Source organism: Tachysurus vachellii, chromosome 6, assembly GCF_030014155.1.
Source record: "Tachysurus vachellii isolate PV-2020 chromosome 6, HZAU_Pvac_v1, whole genome shotgun sequence".
In the NCBI taxonomy this organism is placed as follows: domain Eukaryota; kingdom Metazoa; phylum Chordata; class Actinopteri; order Siluriformes; family Bagridae; genus Tachysurus; species Tachysurus vachellii.
The window spans coordinates 8,047,274-8,065,958 of NC_083465.1; the positions used below are offsets into that span (position 1 = coordinate 8,047,274).

The following is an 18,685-nucleotide window of genomic DNA, read 5'->3' on the forward strand; positions in this document are numbered from 1 at the left end:
AGAAGGTTCGCCAGTGGAACCAACTTTGAATCAGCACCAGTGCTAGCTCTGAACCAGCACTCGGTTCTTTTTGGTGGAAAAGGGGTACAGCACCTAGACAAGCCTCACAGCTTCTGGAGCAGATTCATTTGGAGTGATGAGACAAAAATGTAACTTTATGGTCACAACCATAAAGGCTATGTTTATGGTAACAACCATAAATGCCATAAACACCCTAAGACTCCAAATTCTTCTCAGCCCCTCAAACCATTGTATTTCTGGAAAGGTTCTTTAAAACGTGTGGAAACCTAATTTTGTTATGGCCAGCAGTTTATTTCTTCTGATTTCCACCTCTCGACACAGTTCATATCCTTTAAAATTAGAAAAATAAATTTGAATAAATTTGTTGTTTATTCTTTGTCCACTCCTTTGTTTGTAGTAGTTGACGTAGTTAGCGTTGTATTATTTATTAAAACTCTTATTAGTAGGAAATATTGGTTACCAATTTTTTCAAATCTGTATCTTGTGATCTGTGACCTGTCTGCCTGAGGCTTAGTTACTACTAGATTGTGGTGTGAGTGCTCTTGCAAATGTTGTACAATTGGATGTCGTGGAGCTGCCACATAGAGAATTTTGTTGTACCTCCCTTACACTGTTGTCTTCTCATACATATATACGTATATACTGTATATACAGTGTTTTGCTACACCCTAGATATTGTAGCAGAAAAGAAAGGAAAGGAGTTAGAGAGAAAAAAAATTGCACCCTAGTACAATGACAACACACAAACTTTAAAACAATCAGCTACGAAATTATAAAGTAAATGGGGTCAAAGTAAATTATCAGTATTTCGATTAGCATGGAAGGGAAGCCTTCATAACTACAAAAAATCTCAAAGATAACAAAAATAATTCTACATTTTTATTTAATACTGTAGCAAAATTAACTAGGAATAAATCTTTTTGTAGCAGTAATGACTTCATGAATTATTTCAATGGAAAAATTGATAACATCCGGCAGAAAAGTCCCAAGACAGAAGTCCTTTTACTAGGTCCACAGCAAGTCGCAAGTCGCTCAGGTTTGCAGGCTGTCAAGTGGTGGGACACTTTACATCCCAGGAAGCCCTCATGTCTGTGTCATCTTCTGACTCTAGCCTTTTTTCTTATGCTGAGTCCCTGTCTGCATTTTGTACATAATTTACATTGTCCATCACCTGATTACAATCTTACCTAACAATTTTTCTCCTCTGTCTCTCTCTGTCGAGCTATATATGACACTCCCGAGCTCCAGGTGTTCCGAGTTCCTAGCCTGATCGTCTCTTCTTACGGAGCTACTTCGTCAATCCTAACGTTCTACCCCTGGTTGGAGTCTCATCACTCGGTGGTCACCCTGCCAGGGATTGATCTGCATGTTCACCCAGTGTCTCATGGGATTGTTGTGGATGGAGTCGCCCAGAGGCTGTCATGCCTTCTTTGAACCAATGTTGTGTCAGTCAGCTATGTGCGTTCTTTATCGGCAATCAGGTCTGTGCTAAACTCCGAACTTGCGACAACCCATTAGTTGCTCAGGAGGTCTCGGTTGCAATATTATAAACTGTTGTAGAAATTACATTATTTACATTTACATTATTTACTGTCCAGTAAGCGAACCAAGGGTCTAACCTACCTGTGGGCTTCTCTGTATTTTTCCTGAGTAAAGGTAATAAATAAAACTAAATGAGTAAATATAATAACTAGGAAGACTTCTTGTGCTTTATACTTTAGTCTCCCTATGTATCTGTGTGACATAATTAACTTATAAAATATGTCATCACCATTTTATCTCCTGAGAGGATGAGTGTGTGGCAGTTTTTTTTTCAGGGGTTTTTGGTCTATTTGTCTTTTCGCCTCACAAAATCATCTTTTTTCTTTTACAAAATAGGTATCTTTTATTAAGTGATTTAACAAAGAAAACTGATATAAAATGTTTTCCTTAAATTTGCAATGATTGTGTAATATTTAAGCTCCAGGAACAATGTTGAATTAGGATTTTGTTTGTTGGTGTGTATGTGTGTGTGTGTGTGCGTCAGAGGTGGGAGTAAGTCACACATGTGCAAGTCACAAGTAAGTCTCAAGTCTTAACCTTCAAGTCTCAAGCAAGTCCGAGTCATTTTTTGTGAGAGTCAAGTCAAGTCAAGTCAAGTCATAGCTTTATGTCAAGCAAGTCAAGTCAAGTCGTAGCTTGAGTCAAGCAAGTCACTGGCAAGTCATACAGATGTTTGATGATTTAACTAAATGTATATATTAAACAAAGTTATAACTACAGTATTTATGGACTATGAGAGTTTTATTTGCAACAAAAATGATTATATGCATTTATTTTTAAAAGGTGTCCACATACAGGTGAGTTGTAAATACAATAAAAATCTAAAAATGAATAAAAATCTAAAAAATCAAAACTACAAAGAATAAGATGTAAATGTAATTGAAATAAGGCCAACATAAAATCATGAAAAGTTTCAATATGCCTCAAACATGGCAGAAGAAAAGCATATATAACCATGGAAAACCATGGAAAAGCATATATAAAAAAGTACAATGGTTTCTATGCAACCAAATGGCATTTTTTGTACAGGCATTCACCTTTAACGGGACATGAACACATCCTTAAATTAGATCCTTCCTTTTTAACAACAGAATAACAACAACAATCAATCACGTCAACCAAAAATGTAAATTATTGAATCCCACAAACCTTGAAGTGAATTAACGATGCGGGGGAGAGAGAGAGAGAGAGAGAGAGAGAGAGAGAGAGAGAGAAAGAAAGAGAGAGATGATTGAAGTGAGTGTAATTTATTAAAGGGATAGTTCACCTAAAAATGAAAATTCTGTTATCATTTTCTCAAAAGTGAAAGTGATGTTGGCGATATGACTGCAAGAGGAAAAAAGCATTTTGGTTTTGGAGATTGCACAACACTGCACATGGTTGCAGAGCCTGGCAGTGGTTCTCAAGAACAAGATTTGCAAGTTGTCCTCCAACAGTACAAGACTGCTTTAGGTCCTGAGGCCTCTGTCCTTCTACATGTTGAAGCAGAAGATCCAAGTGGCCTCAGTAGTCCAGACACCAGTGAGGATGAAGAGGAAAACACATTTTAGGTATTTTATTTGTTCATATGTTTGTTTGTTCTCAAGAATAGACTGGGGGTGTTCCATCAAGGTGGATAAAGGAAAAGCCTGGCTTATTTTGATGTCTTGATAATTTAAGTAAGAGTTCCGTGCCATTACTGTCGCTTAAGCCCAGTTCACACCAAAGATTCACAATGAGACAAAACCATTTTAGAACGTTACAGTGATGTAAACGGACCGATCTCAGCTTGACTCTGATAGCGACAATTCACCAGTTGCTGGTTTTCGAATGTAAGGTACACCTGTTTCAACAGCCAGTCAGCTCGTAGCAAAGTCAGCCGGTCAAGTCACTAAACTTTCAGCTGTTTGAAGTTTTGGATGGAGGAAAGAGATCATCGGTTTATCAATTAGTTTGAGGAACAGCACTATCTGTGTGACTCAAGCCTTAAAATTTACTCAACTCTTCAGGGCTGCTTACAGTATGTACTCTGTGCACATGCACAATGCATGCTTATTCAAGCCTAGTTAAAGTCACTGTTGACTAGACGTGGCTAATAATTTAGTGGAATAGCTTGAGCCTGCAGTGAAAAGTTAGTGTTAATTTAAGCAAGGCTTTTTCAAGTGGACAGCTTACATTAGCTGCATTGATGGAATACCCCCTTGTTACTGTTACTCTTAATTTATTTGTGTATTTATTAATGCTTTACACACCTTGCTCATTCTAAAACAGTTGAACTTCACCTTCTTATCCTACCTCTTGCTTTTTTGTTTTTCTTTATTTTCCCAGTTGGAAGATACACAAAGGATTGTGTTGAAGGAAATGGACTCGCCCTATCTGTATATTATTAGTATGCTGATTGATTAACCACATCAAAATATGTATGCATCCTATATTGCTGAAAATTCAACCTTTGTATGTAGATTACCAAGCAATTTAGTAAGCACGTTAATTATCCTTGAAGATGCACAAGCCTCTTTGTATTGGTTTACCAATCTCAGCCAAAAATGTCAACTTTGCATGTATGATCTTACCAGATGTAATTACTTGACTGACATGATATTTGGGTAGCGTATTCCTACTTCTTTAAGAGAGACTCTCCCTTTGATTGTGATGATCCTGTGTGCGCCACATTCATAATTACTTGCATTTCCACACATTTGTGTATTCTGCAGTGCAGTATTTTATATTACTGCACCATTGAAGATAAATATCATAAACATAAATTCTTTCTTAAAGATGGTAAATTTGTTGACAATTTATCTGTCATTGTTTTTTTTGTCCTTACAAGCACATTGTACATTGGTAAAGCAGATTTAGCTAATACATTCAGTACTTGTATAATGCATTAGATTGTATGTAACAGAAAAATACATTGTTTTGTATGCTATGATTACACTTTATATTGTATATTATTACAGTTGACAGATAACTTGTTTCCCTGTTTTGTTGGTGCTTTTCAAGTTACCTTAACCTCAGTCCAGTGTCATTAAATACAACCTTATGACATGTGTGACAAATATGCATTTGGTGTATTTTCAATAAATTATTTCCAAAGATGAGTATTTTCTGTTTTTATTTTTCCATAGATTATTTAAAAACAAAAAGTTTTATGGTTGATGAAAGTAAATAGCTGGAGAAGAAAACATAAATTAAGCATATTTATATATGTAATCTTGTTTAATTTGACATCACACTGCATTATTAATACATTACTTGAAGGCAGGTCTTTTTATTTATTTACAAACAAACTGCTCTTGGCATTAAACTTGAGATATAGAAGTAATGTGTATCTAAGGTGTACAGTATATGCATAATGTATGCATAGCTTTGTATTAGTATTTATACATTTACTGCATGTATTTTGGCATTTTTAGAGAAAAAACTTGGTGTGGTGGCGAGTGGCTAGACCTGGGAGAGTTTTTGTCTATGTATGTGTGACTGTATTTGGACTGTGCTTGTTATGTACAGTAGTTTCTGTAAATGCATAGAGGCAAACTCCTTACCTTTCAGTGAGAACATTTTGAGATCAAAATAGGTCATCTATAGGATTTGCATAGATCCAATGAAAATGTGTTTTTATGAAAGGGGGGGGTGTCTTACAGGGGTAACCAAATGTTTACTTTGGTAAAATGTTGCAACAATTTTTTGTGAAAAATTACAGTTATTGATATATATAGGGTAATAATAATACATGAAAAAAATCCCTTGAAGTAACTACAAATGAGCATGTAAAACAAATAACTTTGTTTTAACATTGCCCCGTGCAATGTTCTCATCTTTTTCCCCCACCTGTTTGCGTCCCTGATATGTGTTAAGGACCCCCTTGAAAACTAGATGGTTCATCTCAAGGGGTTTCATCCTTGTAATAAACTTGCAGAAGTAGTGACCAAAATGAATCGCCTTTTTAAATTACAATTCTGCTGACCATTACTACAGGTGTGGGGGAAAGCCTGAAGTACTTGGGTTGAGACTGAAAACATAGATCTCGCATGTCATCATGAAAATAAGGTTAAAAATTAGGCCATGTCAAACAATTTAGTAATTTTTGTCAAAGGGGTTCTGTGAAGCTATGCCTGAGCAAAGTCTTTTCATGAAATTGTGATAATTAAAACTTTTGCGAAGGACTGAACCAAATTAGCTAATAAAACAGATTCTGTCATATTGTAAACTTGAAAGTGACTAATTTTGGTCACTATTTTCACATAAAAAGGAAAAACAAACAAAAAGCTTCTTTTTTATATACAGGGCCTTCAAAGTGCTCTCTGAAACTAGGCCTGGGATGGCTTGTGGTAATGAAAAGAGAAAATTAAAACTTTTTCCACATTTCCACTATCGTCAATAGATCCATAGCATCTGGTCAGGTACCAACTACTTTCAAGAGAGCAAGGGTTATTCCCATTCTAAAGAAACCTGCTCTGGATCCATCAGACATCAGTAACTACAGAGGTATCAGGTATCACTTCTCTCGTTTCTTTCAAAAATTCTTGAACGCATTGTCTATAATCAACTGTCTGTCTATCTCTAACAGAACAACCTCCAAGACCCCAACCAGTCTGGCTTTAAAGCAGCCCTTTTGGAAGTCTCTGAGAAACTACATGCTGCTAGATCAGCCAAACTGTCATCTGTCCTTATCCTCCTTGACCTTTCAGAAGCGTTTGAAACGGTCAACCACAAGACTCTCTTATCCACCCTCAGGAGTCTTGGGATTTGCGGATCAGCTTGGGAATGGTTTGCTTCCTACCTGGAAGGACGCTCATATCAGGTAACATGGAGGGGAGTGACATCTGCTCCACGCAGACTCTCCACTGGCATCCCACAGGGCTCAGTACTTGGTCCTCTTCTTTTCTCCCTGTATACTCACTCTCTTGGTGAAGCTATTTCCTCACATGGGTTCTCTTACCACTGCTATGCTGATGATACACAACATATCTTCTCTTTCCCACCCTCAGATGCCACAGCTTCTGATCGGATCTCAGCATGTCTGGCAGACATTTCATCAAGGATGACTGCTCATCAGTTAAAGTGCAATCCTAGCAAAACTGAACTGCTGTTCATCCCAGGTGATTCATCCCCAGGTCATGATCTTGCTATATCCTTGCACAATGATCTGATCTCCCCTTCAGCCACAGCTCGCAACCTTGGGGTAACCATGGACAATCAACTGTACTTTTCCTCTCATTTTGCTAATGTGACTCGCTCATGTCAGTTTCTTCTCTACAACATCAGAAGGATTCGGCCATTTTTGTCCACACAGGCTGCTCAGGTACTTGTTCAGTCTCTTGTCATTTCTAGACTGGATTACTGCAATGCTCTACTGGCAGGTCTACCTATGAACGCAATCTGTCCTCTGCAAAAGATCCAAAATGCAGCTGCCCAGCTTCCAAAATGCAGCTGCCCAGCTGACCGCTGCTGCGATCCCTCCACTGGCTTCCGGTAGCTGCATGCATCAGATTCAAAACACTGATGCTGGCCTACAAAGCCAAAAATGGACCAGCTCCCTTTTACCTCAAAGCCCTCATCACTCCTCGCACTGCACCCCGCACCCTCCGATCTACCAGCACTGCTCGACTGGTTCCACCATCTCTCAGGGTAAGAGGCAAGTATACTACAAGACTCTTCTCTGTTCTGGCACTGGCTATTTTCAAGCTGCAGTTGAAGACCTACTTATTCAGGAAACACTTCAACTAGCACTTCTTTCCTTATCTTTTGCATTAAAAAAAAAAACACACAACCTTTGACACTTTCATTGTAACTTTGAACAAATGTTTTAAACTCATGGCATGTAAGTATGTAACTTAGTGAGCCAGCATTAATGTATTCAATGTTAGAGATTTAAGCACTTATGTACGTCGCTCTGGATAAGGGCGTCTGCCAAATGCTGTAAATGTAAATGTAAATGTAGTATGAAGGTTCTACATGGCCCCTGCGTTCCAAATACTGATCTTTGAACATTGACCTCGGACCATGTTTGTAGTCTTATAATCCAGCAACAAAAAGGTCTACAGACATGGGACCAGCTGTTATAGAGATCTCTGGACCTCAGCTACCATGTGAGTATAGTCACTATTGGGCACCAACTGGGGGTGCTGTCAAAAATAACTCACAAGCAATTTTCACCTATTTAACAATTATATTTTTTAAAATCTGATAACACCAATGTCTTTCCCACCCTCTAAAGCCCTTAAGAGGATCCACAGTTTAATACTGTCAACTTCTAAATATGGGGAATATATCACTGTATTTAAAAAACTACAATAGAGACGCGCCTATGAACTTGTTACTAAGTGTTCAAATCAGCGTCCATACTTGAAGTTCGCCCAGTTAGGGTTAAAAATCAGTAGTTGTCTGAAAAGTATATTTATAATTAAATTATATGCTACCCCAAATTGTCATTTCACCTAAGTAATCCACCTCAAACAATGGAAGTTGTTTGTTTATTTAATCAACCATATCAATGTCATACTGTGTTTTGAGTTAACATGATGCATGGAAAAGTAAAAACAAAAATGATAATATTTTACAAGTGTTTATTGTAGTTCATCTGTGTTCTTTGACAAAAATACTAATGAAAATACACCAAATGACTATTTATTCACTAAAGGCTTAAAGAGTAATCATAACAATTTACTGACAAGATGCATAAGTTGAAACCAATATTCTTTGGCATGGAATCTAGACAATGGTGGTGATGCAGGGCTGAAAAGCAATGCTGAGATCTGGATGAATGTGGAGCTCAGTGGAAGATCCATGGGAGCTGAATGCAATGACGACTGGAGGTGAATGGGGTGGAAGAGGGTCACGTCGATTTGCCTGAAATGACAACTGACAGAAGCTAAGGAACAGCTTTAAACTTTTTAACAACTATGACACGTTTGGTTCAAGAGGGTTGAGACGAAAATATGATTGGTTTAAGAAGTAAAGCGCCAACAGTCAGCTGACAAGTTTGGAGTGGAAGACAGTGAGAGTGTGGGAGAGAGAATGTAATAGTATGAAGATGGTCACTTATTGTTGAACCATATTCTAGCTTCATAATAATCAAACAAGCCTTTCTGAACAGTGGACTGTAAGGTTAAGTTAACTTGAAAAGCACGGACAACAGAACATGAAATCAAGTTATGACTGACTAGCTTCATCACTCTGTCTCCTCTCCACCAATAAGCTTGTGTGTGCTGGGCGTTCTGGCGCAATATGGCTGTCGTCGCATCATCCAGGAGGATGGTGCACATTGGTGGTGGTTGAGGAGATTCCCCTTCCATGTAAAGCACTTTCAGTACACAGAAAAGTGCTATATAAATGTAACAAATTATTATTAATTATGTAAACTGTAATAAAATAACATATAGTGCAATTTATAATCATGACATATAAAAACATGTTTCTGAGTGACACCTGAAAAGGAAATTGAGTTGGATTAAGTATATTTCTATTTAAGCCTGCTTGGGGTTAAACCCCATTTGTCACATTTACTGGAGATTTTCATATTTTCACCTCTACAGAAAGATGTGATACAACTTCAAATGCAGCACAGAAAAATGAAAATAAATAAATGTAAAAAATTTATTAGAAAAAAAAATTTATTAGAAAAAATGTAATAAATAGGCTGAAACCAAAATGAATTACAATTGTACATTTGTATTTATTTGGAGAGAATCCTTTGGCTGCCAGGAATGGGCCCTCTCCTTGCCACTAAAAAAAGAAGGAAATTTGTTTTGAACTTGTACTTGGGTGTTTCCAATAAACAAACCTTTTAACAAGTGTAAAGCACACATCATTATAGAACATGTTTTATAAGTATAACAGTTTAATTTTCCATCTATGAACTACCACCACCATTTGTGAAACAGAACAGATTAATAACAAATCATTTTAGCCAAAAATAAAAAAATAAATAAATAAAAATAACAAGTTAAAGTAAATTAATAATGCATGCAATAATTGATAAACAGAAGAATACATACCATACTGGACAGGGCTCCCAGTCAACCAACATTTCTGCTTTGCCCTGTCAAGAAAATAGAAAGCATTAAAACACAAATTCAATTCTTAGCATAAGGCTATTATGATTGGTTATAGGCATTGAGTTTCATTGATACAAAGGGTCATTGTTGATATTTACAGTATCTGATAATGAATTTTTCAGTACAAGCTCCTTCCTAATCTGTAATTAAAAAAGACTAAACACATAAAAATGATCTATCTAACAATTATGGTATGTATAGTATGTATTGCCAACACACAAGGAGGTTTCTAAATATTATATTACACTCGGCATACTGTCTACACTATGCTTTTCTTGTATGACTGTCTAACCTTTCTCACTCTTTCTCTTACAACACTCCTGATGGGGAAAGTCTCTAGGCGAGTGTGATAGGAGCAATCTGTGAACATCAAAAACATGTTTCTCACATTTCTTAGATTAGGAACAAAATAAACAAAGAAGAAGACTTAAGTAGTGACCAGACTTACAAGGACGACATGTGATGTTTATCTTTAATCAAAAGTTGAACCAGGTTTAACTTGTACCATATAACCAAATTACTCTCAGTTCAAATGTGGTATTCTTGCTGGAATAACAATACCTCTGCTGAGCCACAGATCACAATTGAGAATACTCTACTGCTGCTTCTTCTACTACTTGGCAATGCATTTTGGTCAAATTAGACACCTTAAGCCCGTTGGATTTTATAGTTTGTCTGTTAGGACTAATTATCTGTTGTAAGTAGTTAAAAAACCCAATAGAAATATATCAAATATCCAAGGGTAAAATAGCAATGGCAACAGACTGATAGAAGCATCAATCATTGCATTTACTCTTTTGTAGCTTTTTCCTCTCAGGCACATGTCTTAGTCCACCTGTGGGATAGAAGATTACAGTCCAGTCATATATCCACTCAGAAAAAAATAAAAATAATTGACAAAAATGCACTTTGTAATGTCTTTTCAACATAAATGTGTCCCTGGTGCATCTAGATACCCCCAAAATATGAGAACAGAACATCCTCTCTCTTTCAGTAAATGTGTACACACAATATTATATTTGGCTCCACATTTTACATCATGTGTAGGCTTATTAGAATAGTAACCAGTAGGCTTCTAGATTGCTCCATCTAAAATGGCTTTTTTCAGACAGACAATGAACTGAGGGTCTGAATAAAAGGGCCAATTTAAGATAAATAAGTTTTTTTTTGTAACTGTAGACATGCAAAGCTATTCTAGTGGAGTTTCAGAATAAAACTAGATTTGTAAAGTTTGTCACAACAAACTTTGATGTTGGCTTTGACGATGCAAGTATTCGCAAAGGCTGATGCTTTTTGTAGGCGAGTGGACATAATGGTCAGTGTTACTTTTGGAAGCAAGTAGACATGTGACGTCATCCGAATACTCTTGAGGAAGTTCCCTACATTGGGCTGTAGTGTTAATTTCATCACCTATTTTTAATTTAGTCTTAGTCTTAGTCTTGTGCCAAATGTCCTTGTTAGTTTTAGTCATATTTAGTCATTTACATATCTTTTTTTGTTAGTCAAGTTTTAGTCGACTAAAAGTCTCGTCATTTTAGTCTAGTTTTAGTCAAAAAATTGTAGTCTTTTTTTTAAAATAACACATTATTACTGAGATTATTACTGATAAACATTTCAGTAAAAAAAAAGTGTTTCACATATCTCAAACATTGGTTAAATGTCATAATTACCTGACAAAATACACTTGTTGAATGATCTTTGTTGAATGCAAATGTTAAACGTGTCTGGTTTTCAATTTCTGATTTAGGAGACACATTCGCAAATGATTAACCTGTTCTGAAGAGTATTTTATTTTAACCAACACAATTCAAAAGCTGGGGCCCAACAGACTCCGACTGACAACTTAAGTTACAAAGGTTTTTAAAACTGTTTTGGTTGCTTTGTGTCTCATGTTTCTGTTCAAATCATAAATAAAATAAATATAGGCCTACTTTACTGTGGGCCTAAAATACAACCTATTTACAGTCCGCGAATCACAAAAGTATCAGTGAGAAGTTGAGAACACTCGTGTAAACAGTGCATACACTCGAACTTGACTGCACATCACATTTTTACTTTATTGATACTGCTTTTAATCGTAATGGAAAGACCGGTCATCGGGACATAAGCTGTCATGTACAATAAAAGAGCCTGCGCAGCGACAGGAAATATAATTTAACACAAAAAGCCTGCCTAGACCAGGGGATGGACTTTTTTGCCATTTGCCAGGGATTGCACTCGGACGAATTCTTTCTACGCACACACTAAACAGCGCGAAGCCGCGAACTCGTTCTGAATATTTTAAAGGCGTAACAGCTGATGAAAAACAGAGACAATTGTAGACCAAAATGAAGAGAGATTTTATCTTCGTTTTTATTTTATACAAAACATTTTCGTCTCGTCTTTTTTCGTCAACAATAATGCATGTTAATTTAGTCTTAGTCGGCGTTTTTGGACAGTGGTGCAGTCTTGTCATCGTCTCATCTTAGTCATGAAAAAAAAGGTTGTTGACGAACATATTTCGTCCCGTCTCGTCTGACGAAATTAACACTATTGGGCTGAGTGTTTTGATATGTCACATGTCCATGTGCTAATTATTTTTTTTCATGTGACGCTGTGTCTATGGGGTCAGAATTGTTTCGTTATTCTGAATAAATATACTATGATACACAAATAAATATAAAGAGTTTCGCAAATATTTTTTAAATCAACAAATGCACAATAAGCAAACCGTAAATATATGTTATACATTTCACAAAAAGAAATGAAATTCACAAATAAATAAAATGGGATTTGCAAATAAAAAAATTATAAATATATATTTAATTGTATTTATTTGTGAATGGCTTCCTGCTCATTTGTGAATCGCGTTCTGTGCATTTGTGAATCACTGCACTGCATTTCTAACGTCAAGACGTGCACAAGAATCCACAAATAGGTGGACTCCGCCCACCGTCTACTCCAGCCAATCGGACAACGGTCTCGTGGCGCTGACCAATCGTGGCACGGTCTACCTACAACCAATCACGTTCTGATTTACTCGCAATCGCATGACTCGAAATCATGACATTATCTATGTGAAATACTAAAAATAAAAAGCCCAGAAACAGAGATGAACCTTTTCAGACAAATATTGTAAACTCCTGATAGAGATAACATGCATGCTATCCTTACTAATCGGTCAAGTGCAGGTCATTTAGAAACAGAAGTTTCATGTGAAATAGCATTCAGTGTCAACTCACTGTACACCTGTAAACATTGCTCACATTTTGCTGATTGAAAATGTACTGTGTGACTTTATTAAAGTAAAAGCTAAAGGAAGCAGGATGCATTATGCTTATAATAACTCTTAGGTTTCATCATTCAAGGTATCATAATTCCTCTATACAGCTTGTATACATTAGAGTAAAATGTCATTTCTTCACGACCATAATGCTTTATATAACGTAGAACGATGGCACACAGGGCTAACTCATAAGTTATGAGAAAAATGCAAAGTAAAAAAAAAATCACTGTAAATACATGTGAAAGGTACGGTGGCCGGAAGTGCAAAACACATTAACAAATCCGAAAACACATTAACAAATCCGAAAACAAATTAACAAATCCCAAAACACAGTAACAAATTAGAAAACAAATTAACAAATCCCAAAACACATTAACAAATCAGAAAACAAATTACCAAATCCCAAAACAAATTAACAAAACAGAAAACAAATTAACAAAACAGAAAACACATTAACAAATCAAAAAACAAATTAACAAATCCGAAAACACAACGACAAGTCAGACAACCCAGAAACGGTAGTGTATCGTTTTTGAATGGAAACTTACCGATCATTGGACAAGACACCTGTCACTCTAGATATACAGGTATGGAATCTTATGTGTAATGTGTAAAGTTCTCCGTTTAAATAAAGTTCTCCGTTCAAGAAAATAACAGAATTAATCCACAGTAATCCATTCCATCCATCCATTCCAACTTTTCCCTGCGGCAGACTGTTGAACTTCATGTATACTTTGAGTGACAGGTGTCTTGTCCAATCACAAACTATACCAACCTCTTCCGGGTTGTCTGAAATGTCGTTGTGTTTTCTGATTTGTTAATGTGTTTTCTGATTTGTTAATGTGTTTCGTGCACCGATTCAGACAACCCGGAAGCGGTAGGTATAGTTTGTGAATGGAAACTTACCGATCATTGGACAAGATGACTGTCATTCAAGATATACAGGTGAATGAAAGGTGTCTCGTCCGATGATGGTAAGTTTCCATTCACAAACTATACCAACCTCTTCCGGGTTGTCTGACTTGTTAATGTGTTTTCAGATTTGTTAATGTGTTTTCAGATTTGTTAATGTGTTTTGGGATTTGTTAATTTGTTTTCTAATTTGTTAATGTGTTTTGGGATTTGTTAATTTGTTTTCGGATTTGTTAATGTGTTTTGGGATTTGTTAATTTGTTTTCTAATTTGTTAATGTGTTTTGGGATTCCAGTGATTGGAGTCCAATCCTTTGGCTCCAAAGGATTGGAGTCCAAAGGAAAACCGTTGAAACCGTTGAAAATAAATTTTTTAAATGTAAATTAATAATATAAACATATTATACAATCTTAAAAAACCTTTGAGTGTTTAAGAGAAACAGAGTTCTTATGCGACACCTGGTGGATATTCTGTGAAACGAAACACATTAAGGTGATTACTAAGATAGTCCACCCGAACAGAAGTGCGGGAAGCCGCGGCAAAACTGCGGCGACAGCAGTTGACTGTCCCCTAGCTGTAGCGGAAGCGACTGGGGAAGTGTGCGCCCAGAGACTCGGCTGCATGAGAGGTTGATATACAGGCATACAGGGTGAATTGCGAAGAACTAGGCAGGAACGGAGGAAGAAGGAGAAGAAGGGAGAGAGAGAGAGAGGAAGAGAGGGAGAGGCACGTCAGAAAGACATATCATGATCAGATGGAGTCCATGACTTTTTGTGCTTCTAGCGTGTCCTGGATTCCCGGACTCACGTAGCGTTCAAATGCCGCAGAAGACCATCGGCCCAGACGTTTTAAAGTGGGGATCGTAGTGACTGAGGCTGCCGTTGTAGCTGCTCTGATGCGGAAGGAGTGAGAAGTGTAGAGCTCTGGAGAGACGCCGCAGGATTGGCATGCGTAGCGTAGACGGGTGGCGAACCAGGATCTCGTAATGGCTTTTCCCTCCTCTGTTATGAATAGCGGTTCGTCGGGGCGTGCGTGAGGGCGAAAATCCAGATACCGGGACATGGAATAAAAAGGGCAAAAATCAGTGTTACTGCGGGCAATAATCACTGGAATGCCCTTGGAATCTCTGTCAGATTTTGAGTGTTTTAGGAAAATAGAAAAGAAATGTTCGTGAAGGGTGATATCAGACACCGTGAGGTCATAGGAGGTATCAAAATTATTGGTGCGTGTGGTGAATTCGCCGACCCTGAGAAGCCCATAGAAAGCACATAGAAAGACAGCTTCCAAGAGTGAATCCACGTAGGGGCTAAAGCACCCCTGCCTCAGTTTAGTGATCAGTTTTTTGACTAATGGGAGAGTGAGAGGGAGTCGTTTGTCTTTGCCTTTTGGTGTTTCTTTTCTGATGCCATCAAGGAGCAGTTGGATGGATGGATGCCCCAGCAGACTGCAGACGGATGGGTCCAGGCATCTTAGGTGGAATTGGATGCCTGAAACTTGACTTTTAATGGAGGAAGGTTGCATTTTTTTTGCTAAGTAACAATGCGTGATGAAAGCGCTCATGATTGCAATGTTAACTGGCAAGATGGGGACTGAAAAATAGGCACTGAAGCTAGAGAAGCGAGTCCAAACGGAGTCATACATTTTTAATGTGGATTTAGCTATGCTTGATCTCGTGTACAGTGAAGCTGCGGAAAGGTACAGTAAGACTGCAGAGTGGAGCTTAGTCGAGGACTGTCAGGGCGAATGCTGGGCAAGGCAGGCTCAAAGGAGAGGCATCTGGGCACAGTGTTTTGAACTCCTGAAATTTGAAACGAGACAGGCAGTCAGCTAAAGTATTGTCGAGGCCAGGTATGTGAGCTGTGCGCAGTGTGAAGCTATTAGTAATGCATGTCCACGTAAGGCGCCTTAGGAACTTATTGATAAATGGGAGCACCCATTGTTAATGATGTGGACAGTAGCTTCGTTGTCTCATCAATAGATGAGGATTTGTTTCCTGGACCACTGGTTACCCCAAAGGTTGCACGCCACGACGATAGGGTATAGTTCTAACAAAGCTGTGGACAGGACGTTAGGAGGGAGAGCTAACAATTCTTTCGGCCAAGCGCTGGCGAACCACTGGTTATTAAAAAACCCTCCAAATCCTCTCGAGGGAGTGGTGTCGGTAAAGAACTTCAGCGCAACGGAAGTTTCTACCGCGTCGTTGTGAAAGAAAAAAATTCCATTCCATCCTTCGCATAGGAGGGACCAGAAATGCAGTTCGGATTTGCAGCCTGCGTCCAGCTTGATAGAATCGTGCAGATTCTCGACCGTTTTAGAGATATCGAGGAGTCTAGAGATAAAGGAGCGACCTTGCGGGATGATCCGCATTGCAAAATTTAAGTGTCCTAAAAAAGAGAGCAGTTCTTTTTTTGTAATGGCATCACGTAGCAAGATGTCTTTTAAGGCTTTCCTGATACGGTCGAGTTTATCGACGGGCAGCGAGGCTAGCATGAGGTTGCTGTCTAAATTAATCCAGAGGAATTCTAATGAGTTTGATGGACCCACGGTTTTTTATCTGAGAGGGGGATACCTAGCTTTTTGAAAGTTTCTTTTAGGATGTTAATGTATCGCTCTGGTTGGGAGTTTGGGTAGTCAAGGATGAGAAAATGATCTAGTAGGTGAAGGACGAATGACAGCTTGAAATTATTTAAGAGAATCCAGCAGAGCGCTTCTGATAAACTATCGAAGATGCGAGGGCTGCTGTGGCAGCCGAATGTGAGTCTGACGACGAAGTACATTTTGTGGTGCCATTGAACTCCGAACAGGTGCCATTGGGACAGGTGGAGCGGCATAATTTTAAAAGCGTCTACGACGTCGGCTTTGCCCAGCCAAGCCCATTTTCCGGCTATTTTTATGAATTGGATAGCGTTGTCGACAGAAGCGTAGAACAGAGTAAAGTTAGGGAGAGGGATCAAGCTGTTAATGCTAGGAACGTGCGGGTTGTTATGGGGAGCTGATGAGTCTATGATTAGACGTTTTTTCTCCGAATACTTCCTTGTCGCTACGCCTAGAGGGTTAATCCTAAAGACTGGAAATGGTGAACTGTCGAAGGAGCCGATCATGTAACCTTTATCTACCTCTCTAGCCTGGATACTATCGACTACTTCGGGTTCCTTGAGGGTGGACTGATGATTGTTACAGATATAAGAATGAAGGGGGAGCTCAGTCAAACCGGCCGTAAAACCGAGTCCGGAAGTCAAAAAACGTACAAAACAGCGATTAGGATGCTTCATCAAAGCTTTGTCAAGTTCGGGAACGTTGACAGGCGTTGGCTTTATTTTGACTTTTTGGAGGGAGCGCGCATCCTCCTGGGACATACGGACTTTGGATGCCCGTCTCCGCAATAGCTGCAAGCGTCGATAAATTTACAATTGGGAAACCTGCACACATTTACATTGAAATTATGACACATGGGAGTATGAATAATAGGTTTGACCTTTTCTTCGTCGTTGGCTTTGGGTAAGCGATCTGCCGAGGTAGTAGGTTTAGCGGATCTCGGGGATAGAGAAGGGGTGTGCGTGAACGTGCCGCATAGGGAGCAGGACAGCGCATGATGACCGGTAAAGTGTCTGCTGATGAGAGCTAGGTCCACTGCCGACCAGTCCAGTCTTTGGTTGAACCTATGTATGAACGTGGCTGACTTGGCTGAGCAAGATTTGTGGTACTAGCAAAAAGGGTCCTGCCGTAGGTCATAGCAAGGTCCAAAATTATAGCTAAATAGGTGTCGAGTTTGGCCCTATGCTCCGGATACGTTTCACAGATTACGTCTCTGAAAATGCGATCGGTCCTTTTCTTTGAGGCTTGCAGGATATTAGCGCGTGAGCAGTGCTTCCTTTTAGCAGTGGCCTTTTTAGGGCCGGAAGTAGGAGTGGCTTGAGTTGGGGTTGGTTCGGGGATGTTTTCCAGGGGAAAATGGAAAAGTTGGTTGATTCCGAGCAGCGCCTGTATATTCCGGTCAAACAGGGTTGCGAGGATTTTCTCGATCAGCCAATCAGTAATCGGAGGAGATGTTTGAATGGCCAGCCGTGGGCTTCTGCAAACCGGAGGGCCCTGGGAATGTTCTGCGAGGCGCGGATCTTCTTCGGAGCTTGGATCAGACATGGTGAGTACTGAGAGCAAAGCTAGCAATAGTGGTACGAGCATGCGAGTAGGGAGCGGCGTTGCTGATTGGAAATGCAGCAGTGGCGGTGTGCGAGAGCGGCTCGAGAGTAGGGAGTTTAAAGGGTCGTAAATTACGGAAGTCATACCGGATTGGGCGCGCCGGAAACGGCTGATTAGCAGCTGGTGCACTTGAGTCCAAGGCCTGCCTGAACTAACGCGAAGCTTAATTTTCATCAACATATTGGCCTTTAATATGAACTATTATATTTTATATTATTTAGCATAAAGTAATGTAAAAAAGCTTTTTTCCCGAGATTTCTGACATAAACACACTGTGTCCTATCATGTTTCATCGCAACAAGGTGAAACAGCCCTTTTCAAGCTTGTCAGATGTGCGCTTATATAAGGTTGCACGAAAAACCACGAAAGGAAGGCGCTTAGAGCAATGAGACTGCGGGAAACGAGTTTTCAGCTCCTGAAAAGCACTTTTGTATATGCATGCAGGGATTCACTCAAAACACATGCTGATACCTAAGATTGCATGAAAATGATCATACCACAGACAAATCATCAGATTTTCGAGTTTAAATCATATTTTCATCAACATATTGGCCTTTAATATGAACTATTATATTTTACATTCATTCATTCATTCATTCATTCATTCATCTTCTACCGCTTATCTGAACTACCTCGGGTCAGGGGGAGCCTGTGCCTATCTCGGGCGTCATGGGGCATCAAGACAGGATACACCCTGGACGGAGTG

The 18,685-nt window shown here is 38.8% G+C and overlaps 1 pseudogene; it reads right to left on the bottom strand.

Moving 5' to 3' along the window:
• Positions 1–15,499: 15,499 nt before the first annotated feature.
• Positions 15,500–17,135, bottom strand: LOC132846772 (uncharacterized; annotated as a pseudogene).
• Between the last annotated feature and the right edge of the window lie 1,550 nt (positions 17,136–18,685).